At 45.9% G+C, this 22,987-nt stretch overlaps 1 protein-coding gene across 9 annotated transcripts in view; it reads left to right on the plus strand.

Moving 5' to 3' along the window:
* The first annotated feature begins 14 nt into the window (after window positions 1-14).
* Window positions 15-22,987, plus strand: part of SIPA1L3 (signal induced proliferation associated 1 like 3) — a 255,782-nt gene continuing 232,809 nt past the window's right edge. For 6 of the 9 annotated variants that reach the window (XM_058280160.2, XM_071209240.1, XM_071209242.1 and 3 more), the window contains exon 1: window positions 236-503. The gene's annotated coding sequence lies outside the window, so the exon portion shown is untranslated. Of the gene's footprint in view, window positions 504-4,903; window positions 4,958-22,987 lie in introns of all 9 variants that reach the window. The other 3 variants (XM_058280162.2, XM_058280157.2, XM_058280161.2) reach the window with 3 other exon arrangements.

The following is a 22,987-nucleotide window of genomic DNA, read 5'->3' on the forward strand; positions in this document are numbered from 1 at the left end:
CTTCCGTGGGGTTCAGCAATCTGCTCGGCTTCCCCCGCCACTTCCGAGGCACGCACCTTCGGGGTCAATGCCTCACGCCTTGTGAAGAGGAACAAGGTGAACGGGACTAAGAGAAAGAAGGAGAAACCTCCTCAGTGGGGTAAGGAGTGCGGCTCCCGGGTTGGCGCCTGCAGAAGACACGCCTTCATCCCTCACGCCCTTCGGGGCTGCGGAAGTGCTGTGGGATCTGGAGAGGCAACGGAGGCTACAGGTGGACTACTTCTCCCAGAAGGCAGTGCGGCGGTGCGCCCACGGCTCCCGGCAGCATCTGCGGCCAGGATTCTTGCAGTTCGCCGCCACCTAAGGCGAAACTACAGTTCCCAGGAGGCCTCGCGCAAAGCGGCTTGGAAGTGGGCAGCCTGGAAGTCACTCGGGCCACCGGGGCTGGCGGAGTCTCCCGCGAGCGGCGCGGGGCGAGTCGCCGTGGTCGTGGGGCCCTCGGGGCTGGCAGCCAGGACGCCGAGGTATGTGGCTGCGGGTGCGAGTGCGGCTTCGCGCCAGGAGTGGAGGGGAATCGGTGGCCGCTCGGACTCCGAGGGTCAGCGCGGGTGGGCATACGGCCGGCCGGCCGGGTGTAGGCACGGGCTGTGGGGGGCGGTGGTGCCGGGACCCGCGCCTTCCGGACCCGTCCGGACTTGTGCCCAGGTAGCTAAACTTTCCAGGCGTGCCATCGGTGCGGTAGGGAAAAGCGTGGAGTGGGAGTCCTAGAGCGATTGGTTTGCGTCCTGGCTCTGCCACTCCGAAGCTGAGATCTAGGGAAACCGCGCCGAGCCTCAGTTTTCCCTTCGTGGAAGGAGAGTGCCCGACTCTTGCTAGGGGATTTTATCGAGATCTGGCGAATAAAACATTGGCACATAGAAGACACTACGTGTTTGCGCTATTGTTAGCTCCCTGATAAATAGGAAGATATTATTGACCGCATAGGTTGGTGGTTAGTTGAGCTTGTGCATGGAAAGAACCGAGTCCATAGTTACTCAGAGGGTTCCTGCTAACTGGGATTGTTTTGTTAAGAGCTTTGATTTTGGAGGCAGAGACCCAGTTCAAATTTGGGCTCAGCCTGATCCCACACATCAGCTGTGCGACCTTGGGCATCTGACTTCACCTCTCTGTGCATTGCTTTCTCTAGCTGTAGAATGAGGATTTTAATAGTAGCCACCTTGTAGAGTTGTTTTGAGGATGCAATGAGAATATGTGCAAAGTGCTTAGAGCAGCAGCTGGCACATAGCGCTCAATAAGTGGTACAATTTATATTTATTATTCAGCATTTTCCCAGTGGCTCACAGATCTTCTGAAGGTGGTACTCTGACTGTAGACTTGGTCTTTCCAGGGGGCCAGATCCAAAACTGCTCTAGTTCACTTCTCCTGTAGCCTCAGGTTCTTCATTTGTAAAATAGGATAACAGTGTCAGCTTCAGAGGGTTGTAAGGATTGGCTGAAATTGTATTCCTAGTCTAGTCACTAAAGTAGCAGCTCTTACATATTATATTTGTTCTTCATTATTCCCCATCTGGCCCAGAGACTGCCTGATTGTGGGCTATGACAGGACAGCCCCGAGCTCTCCCACATGTTTGCTTCCAGCCTCAGTGTCCCATCTGTGAAATGAGAGTCATAGGACTTGCGTGCCAGGGTTGTATTGATGATTACAGGAAATAATTCATGTTTAGTGTTTAGCACAGGGCCAGGCACATAGTAAGTGCTTACTACATGCATCTTGTTTTTCCTGATAGGCCCTTGCTGCTTTTGTTTGTACCTGTAGGGCAGAGTGGGGACAAGGTTAGTGTTCCCCCTGCCCCCTAAATTTTGCTCACCAAAGGTGGAATATTCTGCACCATAACAACATGAGAAGAGATGGCGCTCACCTAGTGTCAGCCTGGTGTTAATTGAACTTCCAGTCCACTGCAGTGATTTAGTTACCTTTCTGGTACTGCCGGCACTTGAATCTGTGTCCCCTTGAGCTCCAGCTCCAGATGTGGACCCTGTGCTTCCTTGCTGTCCCCTGGTGGTTGTCCCATAGGCATCTCAAACTCCACATGTCCAACCTGTACTCCCCCTTTCTCCCAGACGGAGAAAATGGACCCAAATTGATCCAACATTGACTAGGTTGTCCAAACTGGCAACCTGGGAGTTGCTTTTCTCCTCCAGCCTTCCCATGTCCAGGTGATTGGCAAGGAAGCATGGCACTGCCATTTCATAGGTCTATCTCTGTCTCTCATCTGGTGACCACTGAAACCCCCCTTGGCTACTGGAAATGGCCTCTTCTGATGAACTGTTTCTTTTTAAGCCACGAAGGATAAACATGTAAACCATTGAATTAACAAGGGCTAGAGAAGACAAGAAGAACTTGGCCAGACTGCAGTGTCTGCAGGCGTGGCGTAAAGGCCTGGCTTTCAGGGGACCCGTTTCTACAGTTTTAGTCTGGTGGTTTTAGTCTGGCAGAGATCAGCTGAGCTGTTAATTTCTTCCTGAAAAGTTACACCATGTCAGTGAGTTAGAATATCCTGTAAGGGAAGACCGCCATCCTAGCCCTTTTCGGAGGCAGCACACAGGCCAAGAAGAGGCTGGGAAAGGGATTTATTTTAGCTCTCCCTTTAGGTTGAATCTGTTGTCAGAAACCTGTTGTCTGATTTCATTTCTGATGATGGAAACCCGTGGCTTCAATCAAATTTGTGGTGACCACAAAATTTACTTTTGTACTTTCTTAATCTGATGAAAGCAGTGATTTTAGTTTTGGTCTCAGTTGTTAGTGACAACAGCACATGGTTTTTTTTTTTTTGGTTTTTTTTTTTTAGCATTGTGTGTGGAATGATCTAAGTTAAATGTAAGCCGGTTTTTCAGACATTGCAGTTGTTAGGTGGTAAATCAACAGTGGAATTTAGAATGAGCATGATTGTTGCCTTTTTTGCGGTAAAATGTTTTGCTGATATATTTTAAACCTAGGTTTAAAAAAAAAGTGATATCAATGGGCAACTAGATTATGGTAACATCTTAACTTGTGTGTTTAACTAACAAAATCTAAGGGTATTTGAAGTTTTAATAGAGGAATTGAACAGTCATTACCTTTAAAGTTTGTTTGTAGCTCTTAGACTATGACGTTATTGGACCAGTTCTGCATTTGTGTTTCCTTTAAGACTGAAATTGCTCCCCTTCTTTAGGAGTGCTCTGGGCATGGCCACTATTTGTGTGTGTTTGATTGGATTGAGATTTTGGTGGATGCTCTCAGCTTTACCTATGCTTATATCTACATATGTATGCCTATATCGATTTTTTTTCCTTCTCTCCCACTGAGAAAGAAGGGATAAGGATAAAGCTATACATATTTGTAACTTAATTTTTTTCAGTTAATGATCGCACTTGTCCTTCAAGTCATTTCATAGAGATCTGAGTCATTCTTTTTAACAGCTGTACCCACATTCTTCAGTATGGAAAGGCCTTGCATTATTCCATCATTCCTCTTTTGCTGTACATTTATGTTGTTTCTGGGATTTCTTTTACCTCTGCAAACACATGCAATAAGCATCCTTATAGGCAGTATAACATTGTAATTGAAAGCATACATTCTGGGTCAGATACCTTCGCTTCAAATTCCGACTCTCCTCTTAGTAAATATAATACTTGGGCAAAGTCATTTGACCTTCTGAGCCTCCATTTCCTGATCTGAAAATGGGACTGATACTAGTACTTTCCTCATAGGGCAGTTGTTGAGAGGGTTCAATGAGAAAATCTTTATCAAGCTTTTAGGGCAGGGTCGGGTATAGCTGTTACACTTGCTCTTTTAATTCTAAAGTAACTCAGAGCCCTGTACAGCAGGACTCACAGGAAGAGCCAGTTCAATCATTGGAAACTCCAGGTAGAAATAAGAAAAAGCTATAAAGCAAAAATGCAGCTTAAAGGTATTGGGATGAGGGACCCAGCCACCCAGAATGAAGGAAGATTTGCCCAGAAAAGGAAGATAGCCATCAACAGGGTGGCCTGAGAGCAGTGAGTGGTGGAGATGGGGGAGCTGGTGGTTTAACAGCAGTAGGAAACATCACTCCTCATATTAGCAACAAGTATTGCATAATGATTGGAAGGTGGCTTAGGTGGCAGACAGACCTGGGTTCAAATGCCAGTGCTGCTACTTTCTGTCTACTTGTGCCTTGAGCTCTTTTCTTCATCTGCAGTTGCTAATGACTGAATGAGCACTTTGAGCTGTTAGCTCTCAGTAATTAGCCACTATTCTTATTGCATTGAGTTGACAGACTTATTGAGCACCTACAATGTGCTAGGTGCTATTCTAGGTACTAGGGATTCAGCAGTGAACAAGAAAGACAAGGTACTTGCTTTCCCTAGGGTTTACATTCTAGCTAGTAGATGCAAAATAAACACATGAGATAATTTCAGATGGTTTTAAGTGTCATGGAGAAAATAACAGGGTGAGCAGATAGAGTGGCTGATGGGATAGGATGGTTGTGGAGGGCGTTGTTATTTTAGCTTGGGAGGTCAGGGAAGGCCATTCAGACCTTTCTGAGGGGGGGTGACACGCAAGATGTGATCTGAGACCTGAATGAGCAAGAGATACCACTAGGCCAAGGGCTGGGGGGAAGGGGGAAAAATTCCAGGCACAGGGAACAGCAAATGCAAAGTCCCAGAGGTAGGAATGAATTTGCTACAAAAATAATATTGTTGTGGTTGGAGAAGGGTAATTTCCCACTTTCAAGTTAATACTACTTTAATTTTGTAAAATAACAACAACAACAATAAGAGCAGCTAACATTTACCTAGTGCTTATTCCATGCTGGGCACCATCTAAGTGTTTCATACATTTCCTCAGTTAATCCTCAGAACAGTCCAACAAAGTAGGTAATTTTACTGAACTCACTTCACAGGTGACAAACTGCAGCTCAGAGAAGTGAAGTAAGATGCCAGAGATCATCTACGTGGTAAGTGGCAGGGCCAGAATTTGTACCCAGGAACCTGCTTCTGCAGTCTATGCCCCATCCCAAACTCTCTCTTCCCAGGCCTTCTTTACTAGGCAGAGTCAAATTTAGGAAGTGGACACAGTATTTTCTTTCCATGTTTTGTCGTGCAAGGTACCACTGGCTATGTTTAGTAACTAATTCATGTGGCAGCAGGAGCTGTACCAAGATGTGGTAGCGTCATTTCCATTGACAGTAAGACATGATAGAGTTGATTTCTTTTAGGATGGTTGGTTGATTGTCTCTTTCAAAACTAAAGGCTGTTCAGTAGAGCCTATCCTCAAAATAAGAAAAACTTGGCTGCCACACCAGATTTGGGTTACCAAGCGACAAGGTGTGGAGCAAGGCAAGTGCCCCATTAGAGGGAGCTTTCCAAGGGCACTTAGCCTGGCAGAGGAGAGGGTGTTCTAATGGCCAGGTCAGCCATTAAAGTATCAAAATACAGCCCAGCAACTAAAGTGGTGATGCCTGATCCTGAAAGATCACCAGGACCCAGGGGTGCTATGACCTTTATCCGTTTTGATTGGTGTAGCCTGATTCTTATGGGTTGTTACTTGTTTCATTTTATTTATTTATTTATTTATTTTTTAATTTATTTCTCCTCACCCCTCCCCGTTCCCCAGTTGTCTGGTTCTCTGTGTCCATTTGTTGTGTGTTCTTTTGTGTCTGCTTGTATTCTCATTAGGTGGCTCCAGAAACCAATCCTGGGACCTGGAGTGGGAGAGAGGCGATTACTCTGTTGTGCCACTTCAACTCCCTGTTCTGCTGCATCTTCTCATTTTCTCTCCTCTGTGTCTCTTGTTGTGTCATCTTGCTGTGCCAGTTCTCAGTGTTGGCCAGCATTCCTGTGTGGGGCGGCTTTCCTGCGCTGGGCAGCATTCCCAAGCAGTGTGGCACTCCTGCGTTGGGTGGCATTTCCACGTGGGCTGGAACTCCATGTGGACCAGCTTGCCCTCACCAGGAGGCCCTGGGCATCGAACCCTGGACCTCCTATATGGTAGACGGGAGCTCGATTGGTTGAGCCACATCCGTTTCCCATGTTACTTTTAAATGAATGTCAGCTCTGCGCAGAGTGAGACAAGTCTATAGTAGTGGGTTCTTTTAAGACCAGCAGAAGTATGGAGAACGTCTTTCATCTATCCATCTGGGAAGCATTTTTCCTGCCTAGACTGTGCCATTGACCATGCTAGACACTGATGGCATGAAATTGACTACAGCACTGGTCCTTTAGGGTCTACAGCAGTGCTGTCCAATAGAAATATAATGCAAGCTGCAAATGCAAACCACATAAATAATTTAAAATTTTCCTATATTTTAATAAGTAAAAAGAAACAGATAAAATTAATTTTAATGATATATTTTATGTAATCCAAAGTATTGTCATTATCATTGGTTTCAATATGTAATCAATATATATAGTGATTAATAAGACATTATTTTAGTTTCCTGGGTACTAAAACAAATACCTACCATGCAATGGGTTGGCTTAACAACAGGAATTTATTGGCTCATGGTTTCAGAGCCTAAAAAGCTTCCTTCCTCCAAGGGGTCAGTATCTTCTGGCTGGCCATAATGTGGCAATGCACATAGTGGTGTCTTTTCTTCTGGGTTCCATTGACTTCAAGCTTCTTGCTTCTCCCTTGGCTTCTCTCTCGGTCCTATTTCCTTTACTTGTAAGGACCTCAGCCATATTAGATTAAGGTCCACCCTCATTCTGTTTGGGCACACCTTAACTAATAGCATCTTAAAGGTCCTGTTTCCCAATGGGTTCACACCCACAGGACCAGGGATTGGGGACCCAAGCATGCCTTTTCTGAGGGATGTGATTCAATTCCCAATAGCTATGTTGCATTACCTTTTTCATGCTCAGTCTTTGAAATACAGTATGTATCTTATACTTTCAGCTCAACTCAGTTTTCACCAGCTACATTTCAAGTGTTCAGTAGTTGCAATGTGGCTAGTGGCTGCCATGTCGAACTGTGCAGGGCAGGAATGTGAGACTCACATGTGAATCAAGGGTGATATTTCCCAGTGATAGAGCCAAGATGCCATCTCAGTCCTCAGGGAGTTTCATCTTGGTGAATAAGGGTGATGAACGATGAAAAATGTATTTACCATCAGCAGGTGTAGTTAACTCGCAGCTGTGGTCCATCAAAGATGCCTTATGTGCTTGGTACTGTGCTTAGTGCTTAGCGTGTGTTACCGTGGTCTGAGGTGATGGGGACTATGGTTATCCCCATTTTACATATAAGGCAGCTGAGGTATGGCAGTGAGAGGCCACTTGCTCAAGGTTAGGAAGTGGTGGAGGCAGGGTTTGGATGGAGGTCCAGGGCCCATGCTCTTAAATCTCTATTACATATGCTACATTAGGTAGTGTTTGAGGGGGCAGCATCCGAGTTTGGAGCAGTGAACACCATGGGAAGGACCAATCGCACAAAGAGGGTTCTGAGTTTATCAGTATCGATTCCTAAGTTATGATCCCACTCATATAAGGAAAACATTTCTCCTTCATTATGAGTGGTAATAGTTTGCCCAAGGCTTTGGAACTCCCTTTGGCAAGGCAGGTGGTCCAGGAGCCGGGAGAACCCCAGCGAGGTCCAGCAGCCTTGGCTTGCCAGCCTTCTTGAGGACCTGTCACAGTGGCCTGGGCTCCCAGAGGCCATTCGCTGAGGTCTCTTATCCCTGAGAGTGGTTTCCCTCCAGCACCTGGTTGCGGGGCCCCTCCCACATTTTTCCCAAGGACGGGTTTCAACAAGAGGCTTCTGATCCTCCCCCTTCCTCCCCTCAGGACAGAGGAGAGCAGAGCCTCCTGGGCCTTCCTCCGATGAGTCTTTGTTAAGGCCCCACATGGACCCAGAATCTTGTGTCTGTTTTGCCAACAGCATGGTGGTGGGAGGCAGGGAAAGTGCTCCCTTTCAGTTCTGATTTTTTGACAAAAGAAGAAAAGGGGCAAGAGGCGGCTTGTGAGGGTGCCTCTGGCCTGGTGATATTTCTAATCAAGTCAACAGTTAAAAGCCCTTTAATAGCAAATGGGTCCTCCCCATTCATATCAAGCAGAAGCTCATGTTGCATTTGTTTTATTCCTTTTGAGGTCTGTAACTTAACTGTAGATGAGTATGTGGCAGAAATCCGTGCAGGGAAGTGGCAGGAAAAGAGAACATTTGGGGCCTCTGCTTGTCGTCTGTTCTCCTGGTGGGCAGAGATGGCTGGTGTGAACAGGAGTGCTGCTCTGATCTTTCTGAGTGCTGGCGCCATTTGTGCCATCTGATGGTTAGCCCTTTTCTCCTGTGTCCTGGTGTTTTGTTTCTCTCTGCTGTGCTCTTTGTTTGGGGGGGTCGGGGGGGGGGAAGAGCAGGGGAGGTCCTACAGCCCTTCCGACTTCCTCTAACTTCTGTCCCCACTGTCCTCATCAATCTTGCTTTTGCTTTTTCCTTCAAAGTCACTTAATGAAGTTCTTTCTGAAGAGAGGTCCTAGGGGAGTGGTTCTTAACCTTTTTTGCTCCACACACTCCTTTGCCAGTCAGGTGAAATGAATACTATTGTAATTTATTTATTGCATACATTCATAAGTGAAGGAAATGCTAGATTTCAGTTACAGGGCAGAGAAATAAAAATAAGGTGATTTTTTTCAATTCAAGCTCACAGAACCCTCCCTGAAATGAAGGAGTTTGTAGAGCCCTGGGTTAAGAATGCCTGTCCTAGGGTGAGTTCAGTGTGGAGAGGTCAGGAGCACTGTTACCAGTTTAGGTGGCTTGATTCACTTCCTGGTTATGTGTTTCCCAGTGTGGACCTGCTTGTGTTGGATGTGAGGGTGGCATCCTCTAAAAGCTGACATTGTGTCTTTGAGTTTTCCACTTACCCTTTCAACAAGTATTCCCTGAGCTGAGCACTGTTCTTGGTACTAGGGTTATAGCAGTGAACAAGACAGACAACGCTTCTGGCCAGTCTGAGGGGGCCAGACAGTAAACAAGATAAATAAGTAAACAGGTCAGTGCTAAGGAAAATGAATTAGACTGAGATAGGGGATAGGAAGTATTAAGGTGGAGGCTGTTGAACTTTTAGACAGGGTGGCCAGAAAAAGACCTCCTGGGATGGAGGCTGAGTTAAAGGTACAGGAGGTAAGGGAATGGGAGCAATGGGGATGGCAGGATGGAGAGAGCAGCCCAGTAGAAACGCCCTGAGGCGAGATGTGCCTGATGAGGTGGAGGGACTCCCACGTTGCCTACCCTGGAGCAGGCTGAGGGAGGGAGAATGGGAAGGGATGAGGGCAGAAGGGTGATGATGGCAGGTTTGCAGATTTCTTACGATCCAGTACAGGTTCATCTTTTCTCGACTGAGATGGTAAGACATTGCAGGGTTGACTGATTTCTTACATTTTATATAAAATTTGAACAGCTAGTACATACACATAGTACAAAATACTGAAGGAACAAAAATAAACCTCCCAGTTCCCTTCCCCAGAGGCCACCATCATTCCAGTTTCTTGTTGGTGACTGGTTTCTTGACCTTGCATTACTTGAGTGAGAGTCCTGTCTTATGTTGGGTTGATCCATGTGCAGTTTCTTCTGTGGGTCAAGAATGATTGCATATTGGCAATTTTATTTGGTTTAGCCTAATAGCTTCTGTTCAGGAGTGTGAGGAAGTTGGCCAGTCCTTTCTTGCCCTGGGAGTTGGTGGTCAGAGCTTGGTACCTCCTCCCCCTTCCTGCATCCCACACTTCTCTTTTGGTGACAGGCCCAATAATTTCAGGGACACCAGTGAATGTAAACCCCTTGCCATATACCTAGCCCCTTACCCACTCTTACTGTTAAGCCTGTCAAGAGGCTGCCTTTTTCTATTAGGACCTTGGGGGGGGTGCAGTATAGTGTTAGTCATCCTTTGGCTTTCTGCATCCTGGTGCCACCTGTTTTGAAATCACAGCTAGCTCCCAGAGGGAAGGGCACCTCTGGACTCTGGCCAGATGCTCAGCATGACTCACGTGGCGGGGGTGCTCTCTGGAGAGAGGCAGAACTTGTGGGCATTCTGGGTCAGTGACCGAAAGAGGAACTGGCAGAGCACCCACCCCCAAGTGTCTATAGGAGTATCCTCTGGGACCACAGAGGCTCAGGCTGTGGGAGGAGGCCTGAGGAAAACCGTTGTCTGGACGGAGGAGAAAGCCTTCACCAGGAGTTGCTAGTCCTGGTGGAAACCCTGCTCCATCCAGGGCACTGGGCTGGGTTCTGGAAGATAAAACACACAGGCACAGGAGATAAGGATCAGCAGGTGGTGTCAGTTGGTGTGCCTTCGCTGCAAACAATACTAATCAGAGCGGCAGCAGCTACAGCAAATAGGTCATATAACTAGAGTCCACTCTGTGCTAGGCACTGTGCTAGGCGCTTCACCCCGGGTGGCTCAGTTAGGCCTCGCAAGATAAGTACTTGTATTATCCCCCATTTGCTGATTAGGCAACTAAATTTAAATCACTTGCCCAAGGTCAAACAGCTGTAAAATGCTAGTGGCATGTTTCGAATCCTAGAGTCTGGCTCCGGGAGCCTTCCTTCTTACTGTATGCTCTTGCAGTGGTTCTCAAATTTGAGCTTACATCATATCCCTTGGAGGGCTTGTGGAAACCCTGATTGCTGGGCCCACCTAGAGAATGTCCTTCTCTGACAAATCCCCAGGTACTACTGATGTTCCTGATGCAGAGGATCTCATTTTGACAGTTCAGACTGAAATTGGCCTGAAAAACTAGATTTCCTGATCTCAGGTAGCAAAGAAGCCCTTAGGTAGGCAGTGCATCTATGGTGTGGCCTACTATGTCCTCAGGCCCCTTTGATGGCCACAAGATGGCTGTCCCAGCTCCAGTCCCCATAGGCTGACAGGGCCAGATTCAGGAGCAGAAAGAGGGCGTCTCTCATTCAGGATGTGTGTCTGTTTTAAGAGGAACCATTTCGTAAAAGCCCCCCTTCCCAGATTCCCTGCCTGTCTCATTAGCCAGAATTTGTGACACATGACTATGCCCAGACAGCTCACGGACAAGGGGAATGGGAGTCTTGTGAAAGGTTTAAACTATTCAGGACTTACTCCCTTGGGGCTGGGGCTGGGGCTGGGGCTGGAGCCAGTCTTACCACCGTACCTGGAGCATGTGGCTGTTGGAAAGAGAGTGGCTACAGGAATAAAATCAGAGCACTATTTAGGAAAGGATTGTGGGGGGATGGACAGTGGGTAGTCAAACAGTAGATCTGTTATAGAAAAATTAGTGAAACTAAGTAGAAGCAGAATATCCATGAATGTCAGTGTCATTGTGCTTTCTAATTTGTTTTGGAATTACCTGAATCAGGACACATTTTTTGTGCATGTGTGTGTGTTTAATTTTTGATCATGAAAACTGGCCATCTCTTGGGAGTGTGTACCAAGTTCCTGCACCATAGGAGCACAGTCTTGTCAGGAAACCACGTTTCCTTCAAGAAAATTCAGGAAAACCAAGGTTCGGAGACAAGGCCAGCAGTCTTTGAGTACACTTGTTCTGCTCAGAAACTCCTGCCTCTGACTCCTGCCTCTGCTCCTGATTGCTTCTATCCAGGTTGCACCTTGTAGAGCTCAGGGTTCTCCTCTGAGGATTATCTCATAGAATTGTTTTGTGGATGAGAAGAGAGGAGGCAGGCCAAGTGCTTACCCTCAGTAACTGGAATGGGGCAAGTGCTCAAGAATGTGGCTGCTGCTATAAATTAATAAATGTGACTTATTAATTGAATATTCAGGTAAATAGCATTTAATAATTCTTGGGTCCTTGTCTCCCCCAGCAACCTATGAAAGTGACCATCCGTTTGCAGACTGAAATTTCCTGTCAATTCCTGTTGCTACTACTTATGGCCACAGTGAGACTGCAAAGCAGCTGAGGAATGAAGCGCAGGCTCTAGCCAGACTGGGTGCAAGTCCTGGGTCTGCCTCGGGCTCCCCGTGTGGCCTTGGGCAAGCCACTTAACCTCACTGTGTCCCCGTTTCCATATCTGTGCAGTGGGGTGGCACTCCTTCCTGGGGTGCTGGGGGGATTCAGCACTTAGAACAGGGTCTGGCCCCTGCTGAGTGCCTGGTACACCATTTGCTATTCTTTCAGTATTTCGTGCAAGTTTATTCACTGGGGACTGTACCCCTGAGTGGGATCTATGTTCCCAGTGCCTGACTCAGAATAGACATTTTATATATTTTTGTTGATTGAAAAGAGGGAGGTAAGAACCTTTCCATTTTTTTTCCTTCTGCTGCTCAGAATTTAAACTTCATGACCATGAGCCTATTTCCCACTATTTTTAAAGTACAAATGTGAACCTGATTGAACCTGAGGGCAGCAGGTAGTTATTGAGCATGTTTTGTGGACCAGTGTTAACTGCTCACCATAAAATGCTCTCTGACTCCTCACCGTCGCTCCATTTTACAGGTGAAGAAGCTGAGGCCCCGCAGGGGGGACCTGTCTCTCCTCTCCAGAGGAGATATGACAGAGTACAGTCGTTAAGAGCTAGCATTCCAGACTCTCTCTGCCTGGCTGCCTGGGCACTATCACTTTCCTGCTTGTGTGACTTTCAGCCTGTGACTTGACTTCTCTGTTCCTCAACTTTCTCATCTGTAAAACAGGAATGATAATAGCATCTACAAACGATGGTAATTGGGAGACTTAGGGAAGACGATTCACGTGAAGTGCTTAGAATAGCGCCTTGTGGAGTGAACACTCAGATTGTGGCGTATTATTACTATTAGCCAGAGCCACTCAGCTGAGCTTCTGAAGCTGGCTGGAGGAGTCCAGCAGCAAGGCTTAATCATTAAGCTGCATTGCCTCTGTGAGCTAGTGCCCTGTCTGCATGGGGGAGGGAGCCCATCTTTGAATTGTGAGGCTATGATGGAAGCAGCCAGGCTCCAGCCCTGGGCAGGGGATGCTGTGGGTACAGGTCCCGTGCCGGCCTGGTCAGTGAACAGGTAGCCTGTTCCTCAGTCAGAGGTAACAGGTGGCCATCTTTGTTACCCTCCAGCAATCTCTGAAGCTTATTCAGGCTCCCCTGACCACGTGTGTGTTGAGTAAGGCTCCTTTTATTTCCTTTCCCCAAAGGGACTGTTGTCAAAACAGCTCCCTTTGGGAATGTGCCTGTTCACGAAGACCAGCCATCTCTTGGGGAACTCTGGTGGCTGGCATGTTCTTGCGGCCGGCTGTTGAATAAGTTGCTGTTAGAAGCTGGCACGGCAGGTTCCCGTTTCCGCATTCCAGACACCCACAGCAGGCCGGGGGGAGGCACCATCCCCAGGTGGGCCAGGATTGCTCAGGCAGGTGGCCTTCGCCTTGAGAAGACCGGACAGGAGCCGCACCTGGAGTAGACCCCACGCAGTCCCCTGCCCACTCTGTGGTCAGGGCTGTATTGGGGGACATCTTTTAGGTGAGCGATGTTTACTAAGTTTGATAGTAACTTGTTAGAGAAAGTTAATAGTGTGTTTCTTTTTCTTCTCAGGAATTAGACTGTTAGCTTTTTTTTTTTTTTTTTCCTTTTCCTATGAAATGTTTACCTGCCTTCTCCTAACTGTGAGAAAGGGTGGGTGGAGTGTTGAGGAAGTGAGAATAAAATGGAGGACGTTTTTCCCAGGAGACGGAATTAGTTATACTCCTCCTGGATGCAGGGCTCTGTGCCAGGGGCTGTGGGGCATCTCAGCCTAGCTCAGAAGAGCTGTGTGGTCTTGGGAGAGTCCCTGTCCTTCTGTGGGCCTCAGTTTCCTCATCCGATGAAATGGGAACTATCTGCAGTCATGTATGTAACGTGCTCACAGGCTGGGCACAGAGTGGTGCTCAGTGTCGGGGCCCCTGTGTCCCCCTCCCCCACCCCCATTTTCCTTCTGACCTTGTCTTGGACTTCTTAGACTTCTTAGCTGCTGTGTGCATTATTCCAGCCACCCTGGCCTCCTGCTATGCCTCCCTCTGGGCCTTTGCCCTGGCTGTTCTCTCCACCCATAACACCAGGTAGAACACTGGTATCCCCATGGCTTCCTCCTCCCTCCTTCAGGCCTCTGTTCAGATATCACCTTCTCAGTGACGCCCCACTCCTTGATTAAATAGCACCTCTCCACTCTCTCCAGCCCTTTACTCTGCTTTAGTTTCCCCCACAGCATTTTTTACCACTTGACAGAGCATATATTTCATTACTAACCCTCCCCACCCCCCCCACATTGGCTCTATCTTGTAGAACAATGCCTGGCACATGATAAGTGTGGGATAAATTATTTTCTGAATGAATTTGTGATATCAGGCGTGCTGTCACCGTTTGGGGTCTAAGTAGGATGTCCGTACATCCTGGGGTGGGGTAGCATACACACCACTTGGTCACCCAGCGTATCTCTCCAGCCTGCCTGCAGCGTCCAGCCCTCTGGCTTCTTGTCCCTTAGCCCCCTAGGTCTGTGTAGCCCAGGTCCTTAGAGTGGCTCATCCAGGCAGCATGGGTATGTGTGACTAGGAAGAGTGTGTCTCAGCCTAGTGAGTGTGGAGAAGGCTTGGGATAATTAAGGTGGGAAAAGCTTCCTGGAGGACACCACCCATATACACACATCCCATGTCTATGGAGAGCCAATTTATCGCCAGGCCCTACAGCAGAGAGGCCAGGGACTGCCTGGGAAGGAGGAATTAACAGGCCAGGCACAGTTTATCGGCCTCCCCTGCTTTAATAGGCAATAATTCTTGTTCTGGGGCTGAACAGGTTTTAATTAAATGATGAGCTCAAAGAGTCTGTATAATCGCTGATGCCTCCTCATCTATTTTCTGGCTCCCAGCGTCAGCTAATGGTTTCTGTAAAACTGTCCTAGGCAGGGCTTCCCCAGGCTCTGTGGCACAAAGTCAGTGACCCTCTCGAATTTCTCCCAGCAGCATGAGAACCTGAGGTGCAGATGGACTTGGTGCTGCTGCGGTGTCACACATCATCACACACCAGGGCCTCCTGCTGTTTTAAGAACGTGTAAAGTGTTAGAAGAGTGGCTTGTGCAACATTTAATAGGAGCCGTGTCCCTCAAGCTCCAAGTGAAATGTTTTTGGTGTTGGGTATTCTCCTGGACTCTGTACAAACTAATCTTTCTGGGCCTCAGTGACCTTATCTGGGAAACGGGGCAAATTAATAATACCTTCATTAAATGAGAAATTAAAGTGAGATTATGGAACTAGACTGTGTCTAGCTCGTAGTATTCAGTGAATGGGCATGGTAATTACCTTTATGAACTGACTTCAAGCCTCTTTTAAATTTTTTCAGTCTCTCCCTTTTTTTTGTAGACTCCTTTCTTCCCTCGGGGCATATATATTTATATGTGGGAAGCAGACTCGACTCTCAACCATTTGAGCCATATCCACTCCCCCAGAGAGTACATCTTGACTCCACTACTCCCTAGCCACAGGACCAATAGAGAGTTACTTAACTTCTCTGTGCCTGTTTCAGCCTCTGAAAAAGGGGATAACAGTGCCTACTACATAGGCTATTGTGAAGTTTAAATGAGCTGGTTCAAAAAAACCACTCATGGGAAGTGGACTTGGCCCAATGGATAGGGCATCCGTCTACCACATGGGAGGTCCGAGGTTCAAACCCCGGGTCTCCTTGACCCATGTGGAGCTGGCCCATGTGCAGTCCTGGGTTCGGTTCCCAGTGCCTCCTAAAAACAAAACAAAACAAAACAAAAAACAAACTAGCAAACAAATGAAAAAAACCAACTCAGGGAAGCCAATGTAGCTCAGTGGTTGAGCACCAGCTTTCCACATACGCCATCCCTATTTAAATTCCCGACCCCGATACTTAAAAAAAAAGAAAAAGACAAAGAAAGCTGCACTGTCCCGTGGTCTGACTTTGAGTCTATGTGCTTAACTGTGATATGTCTGTGTACTCACAGCTCACAGTGATTCTCTCTTCTTTGGGAACAGTCTTCAGTATATGGGCACTTGTATAGATTTATTATAGATATAAATATATATGCCCTGTTCTACCTAGCTTTTTGTTTGTTTTAGTGAGGTTTTTTTTACATAACTTATATTTTTTTTATTGTAAAAAATATATACCAGTTTTATATGTACAGCACAGTGGCATTAATTACATTCACAGTGTTGTGCAGCCATCACCACTGTGCCATGGTTTTTTGATCCGGTATGTAACAGGAAACCTAAAATGACAGTGGCCTAATCAAGATAAAAGTTAATTTCTCTTTCATGTGAAAGGAGGCTAGTGATAAGCAGACTTAGAATGCACTCTTACTAGGGACCCAGGCTCCTTCAACCTTCTTGTTCCCCATCCTTACCATGCTACCTCATGATTTGAGATTATTGCTCAAGCTCCAGCCGTTACATCCCAGAGAGCCTCTTTGATGATGTGACATTTGAGGGGAGGGGAAGGGGAGGGAGGGAGTCAGTGTGGGTGCCTGGGGAGGAGCGTTTACAGTAGAGAGAAGGGCCAGTGTGAAGGCGCCGAGGTGAGGCAGTACCTGGAGGTCAGCAGGGCTAGGGAGCAAGGAGGGAGAAAATGGGGGGAGATGAGGATAGGGAGGTAATGGGGGCAGATTGTGTGGGGCCTTCTAGGCTAGAGTGAGGACTTTTACCCAGAGTGAAATGGAACAGGAGGAAGTCATAATCTGGTCATTAACACTTGGGAGTGGAAGTTACCCTGGACTGTCTTCTCAGTCACCCTGCGTTTCTAATCACCTCTAGACACCTTAAACAAATATTTATTGTGGAGCGATTCATACCTATACAAAAACGGAGTGAATAATGAATGGCTTCAGCTATTATTAACTCATGTCCACTCTGATTTTATCTGTATCTGCTGCTCTTCAACGGCCACTGGATTATTTTAAAGCTAACTAATTCAGTATATATCTGCAAGAAATAAGGACTCTTTAAAAATATCTATATAGTGGGAGTGAATGTGGCTTAAGCAGTTGGGTACCTGCCTCCCACATGGGAGGACCTGGGTTGGGTTCCTGGTGCCTCCTAAAGTAGATGAGCAGACAGTGAGCAGACATAACGAGCAGACAGATGAGGGAGCCATGGAGAGTGGGGAAGAGAATATATATAGTGATAGGGAAATGGATGTAGCTCAAGTGGCTGAACTCTTGCTTCCCATATATGAGGTCCGAGGTTCAATTCCTGGTACGTCCTAAAAACAAACAAGCAAACAAACAAACCCAACTCTTATTGGGGAGCGGGTATAGGTCAGTGGTTGAGCTCCTGCTTTCCATGTACAAGGTTCTGGGTTCAATCCCCAGTAGTTCCTAAAATATAAATATATCTATTTATATTTGTCATTATTAAAATACTTAACAGTAATTGCCCAGTATTTATCTAGTATCTGGTCATTTCCCAAATTGTCTTATAAATATCTTTTTGGAATTGGTTTTTTCAAATCAGGACCCAAACCTTCCACCATGGGATTTGGATTTCGTTTATATAGCTGCTAAGTCTCATTTAATCTATAAATTCCTCCTTTCTCCCTTTTTTTCTTTTCTTCCCCATTTATTTATTGAGAAAAGCCATGTCATTTGTCCTAATAGATTTTCCCAACAGCCTGGATCTGGCTAGTTCTATCCCTGTGGTGGTGGTTAATGTATTCTGTTTCTGTGCTTCCTATAAATAGGCAGAACTTAATTGAATTCAGGCTTGAATTTATTTATTTTATTTTATTTTTTAAATGTAAGATGTCCTCCTAGGTGGTGTTGTATCTGTCTATCAGGAGATGTGTAAAGGCCCATTGTCTCTGTGATATTCTCTGTAGTAGTAGCTGCCTTGAATGACTAACGAGATCTGTTATTTCATTTGGTTTTTGTAAAAATTGTGACACTGTAATTCAGTCCTTCCTCTTTATTATCTGGAATATTTCTCTAGAGAGAAACCTTCTCTCATGAATTACTTTGGTATCCTGAGGGTGCAGGCTTTCTTGAACTTATGTTTACCTTAGGAATGAGTATTGAACAATTGGGCTGGTGGTTTCCAATCTCCTGACTTTTCCTTTGGTAATTTGAATCTTCTTTCTTTGTTTTTACGTTCATTCATTCAATATTTACTGTTTTCTGCTACTGCTTACACCCCATCCTGGGCTTGAGAATGAACCCATGAGCTGGTCACAGTCGTATGATCTAGGTAGGACTACTTCCGGCCTTACCTTTGAACAGGTGGCACCTTGTGCATTTTTATCAGGCAGTGTAACCAGGGAGGGGCAACTCTAGTCTGTTGACCTATCCATTGTTTTTTTGTGCGTGTTTTGTTTTGTTCTGTTTTGTTCTCTCTCTCTGTTTACCTGGCCAAGCATTTTCAGACCTGCAGGCTCTGGTTAGTACTCTCTCCATACCAGGGGATTAAACCTTTACACTTGGAGCAGGAGGTTTCTGAACATTTGGATTTCCTCTGATCTGAAACTTCATTCCTAGACAAAAGAATAATAAAAGGCTCTGCTCAGTTGGAGAGGCTAGTCTTTGTAGTAGCCTGGTCAGGGGCAAGCTCTGATCTCAGCCACTATTGTCTGGTTCATCAATTCTTTAGAGCACTAGCATGCATGAAATCATTTGGATGCTTTGGGATCAGTTACGCATTTTATTGCAGGATATTTAAGAGCCTTCTTTTCTTCTGGAGAGAACAACACATTTATTCCCCCTGGGGGTGGCCTGGTGAAGAGAAGATGTCATATGGTCTGAAATAGAATTAATTCATTCACTTAACCTTTCAGCAAATACTTATTGAGCATCATATATGTTTCAGGTCCTGGGGACAGCGTGAGAAGTTCCCTTCTGAAGATTACATCTAGGTTGAGGGACACAGGTAGTAAAGAACTAAATTAATATAATTTCAGATGGGGAAGGTGGAGGGGGGTGCAGGAGACTGGATAACTAGGGTGGTTGGGGAGAGTTTTCTTGGGACAACGTATCAGCTGAGACCCAAGTGTCGCAGCAGTGCCAATCTTGTGAAGATCTGGGGGAAGAGTTTTCATGGCAGAAGAAAGAGCAAGCGTGGAGATGTGAGATACAAGTGAGTGGGCCAAGGAAGCACAAAGTAGCCAGTGTGGCTTGAGGGTTGGAGCCAGGTATGCATGAATGAGGATTCAGGGTGGGCAAGGGTGAGATCCCTTTGAGCTGGCATCCTGTGTGTGATCCCATTTCTGGCTCTTGGGAGAAACATAACTGGAAGTGGCAAAGAGGAAGGTGGGATGAGCAGATGGTGGTGTTGGTGCTTGAGAGAGGCTTGTAGCCTGACAGCTTGCCAAGGGGTTGATCAGAATGGAGTGGTTTGCTGGCTAAAAGGTTTTTCTGGCATTTCTGGCTTTGGTCTGCAGGTTATGGTGGGCAGAATAACAGCCCCAGCTACACTTTAACATGGGCTGAGGTGCCCTATTTGCATGTCTCATTTAATCCTCATTCCGGTGGACTCTTATTCCCCTTTTCAGCTGAGGAAAGAGACCCAGACTAGTGATACCACTTGATCCTTGTCACACAGCTAGTTAGAGCTGGAGTTAAGCCTGGGGAGGCAGACGCAAATTGTGACCTTGTTTTCCCTTTCTTACACTCCAAACCCAGCTGTTAATTCAGTTCTTGCCATAGCCTGTGCCTAAGAGGAGCTGAATGTCACTGTCTCACATTTATGAAATCATAAGGGGATCAGATCCACATCGGTGGCCCTTCTACCATCCCCACTAACCCAGATCCTGATGTGCTTTTTATTACAGCATTTATTACGGGGCAGAAAACAAGGACTTTTCAGCTGCTGACACTTAAAGTAACTTTACACGTGGGCTAGATAAGGACTATAGACCTTGGACTTTGAGCTCCTGAACTTGATTAACTGATTGGGCTGAAAGTCTTCTCTCGCCTCAGATCTTTCTTATCTCCTTCTTCACTACTCCACATGTAAAGAGAGCTCCCCCCATGGGGTGTGTGCTGAATTTTGATACCAGGCCAGCCAAATGCCTTTACTGGGTGTCCTGTAGGAAGGAGGTGTGACTGTCACCCCCCACATGCAGCTTGGGTAAAGGTGGGTCTTCAGTGCAGTCTCACTTCTACTCACCATTCACCCCTTGGGGGCACCTATAGATGCTGACCATCTCCTGCTCCTACTTGCACTTAGGTCACATGGCAAGGATTTTATATTAATTGATTTTTAAAAATAGAATTTTAAGAAATCTTTATTGATTTAAGCTACACACTTGTTATAAAACAGTTCAAACAGTAAATCAAGATGAAAAGCATCGCTGTCTTGACCTTGTCACCTGGACCAGCCCCCCCAATCTCTCTTACCGGCCCAGAGGGACTGCCCAGGTCTAGGCCTGTGCAGTGGGTTGTGTTTGTTTAAGAGCCTGGGCTCTAGAGCCCGACTGCCTGGGTTCAAATCCCAGTTTGCTGTTTACTGAACTACGTGAACCTGGGCCATAACTTAAATCTCTCTGTACCTCAGTTTCCCCATCTGTAAAATGGTGGTGATAGTCCTAACCACATAGGCTTGTAAGAAATCACTATGTTAACATATGTAAGCCATTGGAGTAGTGCGTGGAATATATTAGTTTTAATATGCATATATCTGCATATTGCTTGTTATTCAGACATACCTTCTAGCTATATTGTGCAGATTGTTCTTTCCTTTAATAACCTATCTTGGAGATTTTCCTGTGGCAGTAGGTTGAGGTTGGTTGTGCTCTTTTTTTTTTTTTTATGATTTATTTTTTTATTTATTCCCTCTCCTGGTTATCTGCTCTCTGTGTCCATTTTCTGTGACCACCTCTATCCTTATCAGCGGCCCCGGGAATCTGTGTTTCTTTTTGTTGCGTCATCTTGTGTCAGCTCTTCATGTGTGCGGCGCCATTCTTGGGCAGGCTGCACTTTCTTTCGCGCTGGGCAGCTCTCCTTACGGGGCACGCTCCTTGCGCGTGGGGCTCCCCCACGTGGGGGACACCTCTGCATAGCACGGCACTCCTTGCGCGCATCAGCACTGCGTATGGGCCAGCTCCACACGGGTCAAGGAGGCCCAGGGTTTGAACCGCGGACTTCCCATGTGGTAGGCGGACACTCTATCCATTGGGCCAAGTCCTCTTCCCTATGCTCTTTTTAGTGACTGCACAGTGTTCCATCCTGTCAGTGCCCTGTTGTTTGACATACAAGGATTGTTTCCTTGTTCCATTATTATAATTGGCTATCTCATACACAAAGACTTTTGTTGGCTTATTCACCTTTTTTTTTTAGGGCAGAGTCCTAGAGTTGCATTTGCTGAATCGAAGTGTATAAATATTTCAAAAGACTTGATACTTATTGCTAACTTGTCTTTCAGAAAGGATCTGTCAGTATTGATCCCTGACAGCCTGAGTGGGAGTCTAGTTTTTCCCAGATCCTCGCCAACTCTGGACTCAGAATGCTTTTTAATCTGTGCCACTTTAATAACCGTAAAACCACGAAGAATAATGTTAATTTCTTTGATTTCTGATGAGGTTAATTGTATTTTTTTATATGTTTATTAGCCATTTGTATTTCCTTATTAATGGCCTGTTTTTCTTAGGAAGTATTCTTTATATCTTACTGATTTGTAGGAGGTCTTTACATATTGAAGATATGAATCATTTTTTTATATGTGGCAAATTTATATTCCTAGTTAGCTGTTTACCTTTTCATTTTCTTTATGATGTTTAATGACCCACTGAGACTTTTTAATTTTTATGTAGGTTGAGCTATTACTCTTTCCCTTTTGGTTTATTTATTTATTTATTTTACTTTTATGATTAGGTCTTTAATTTAAGATTAAATAAATATTATATTTTCTTGCTAAATTTTTTATGGCTTCACTTTTTACATTGCTGTCTGAAATTTATTTTGTCTTTAGGTATGGGATAAAGATCTAACACTCCCTCCCCAATAGTTAGCCAGTAAATTGCCTCTGGATTATTGACTTAATAATCCATCCTTTCCCACTAGTTGAAATGCTTAGTATGAGCCAGGCTTCCAGTCTAAGTGTTTTATTGTCTCACCAGTCAACCCCTTACCACAACGCTGCAAAGCTGGCTGGTAATATTATCTTCATTCACAGTGAGGAAACTGAAGCGCAGAGAGGTGGTGTTGCGTGCTCAACATCTCAAAGTTAGGACGAGGCAGAGCCCGATTTGAAATATTGCAGGTTTATTTAATAACCAACCTTTTTGTTTCAAACATGTTTTCAGCAGCTTTTCCTGTGGTTTCTTAATAGATCTTCCTTTTGTCCACCAATTAGAGTCATTCTTAATGATTTTGTGGGTAGTTGTATGTTTCAGGCTTGCTCCCTGCCTCTGCCCTGGCTGGGACTTCGAGGCAACATTAAATACCAGTGGAGGTTTCAGGCATGCTGATTCTGCATGAAAATCTCAGATGTTCTATTGTGCAGGATCCCCCTCAGCGGTGAAGCCCTCGGCTGGGAGTACCACAGCCTGGTTAGGCAGGGACCAGAGCTTTTCTGGGGCTCTTTAATAAGTCTGTGGCAACGACTTAGGCTGTGGCAGGGTCCTCCTTCACCAAGGCTGGACCAGACCAGGGAAGAAGCTGGCATTGAGTACAGGCAGGAGCGGGCAACATGGGGAAGGAGGAGCCACATTCCGGGCCATTAATTTATATGGGTTAAAATTTATATGGGCATCTGGGGACTCAGGCTCACCCGCAAGGAGCTAGCACTGTGAGCCAAAACATGCAGCAGCCTGGCAGCTTTAGAACTGGCTGCTGGATCTGAGGGACTGATCCCCACCTGGATATCATGAAGCCTGAAGCCATACTGCTGGCTTCACAAGTCAGCCTTGCCTCTTTCTGGCTGGGTGACCATGGGCAAGGAATTAACCTCTCTGTGCCTCAGTTTCATTTTCTGTAAAAGGGGGTAATAATAGTACTTTAGGATTTTTTGTGTGTGAGGATTAAGTTAATTGATCCTTGTAAAGTGTTTAGAAGAGTAGTTGGCCCATAGTAAACACTCAAATAAATGTTAGTCATTGTTCCTTCCTCTGTTTCCCTTTTCTCTGTTTCTGACTGCAG

Source organism: Dasypus novemcinctus, chromosome 18 (genome assembly GCF_030445035.2).
Source record: "Dasypus novemcinctus isolate mDasNov1 chromosome 18, mDasNov1.1.hap2, whole genome shotgun sequence".
NCBI classification, from domain to species: domain Eukaryota; kingdom Metazoa; phylum Chordata; class Mammalia; order Cingulata; family Dasypodidae; genus Dasypus; species Dasypus novemcinctus.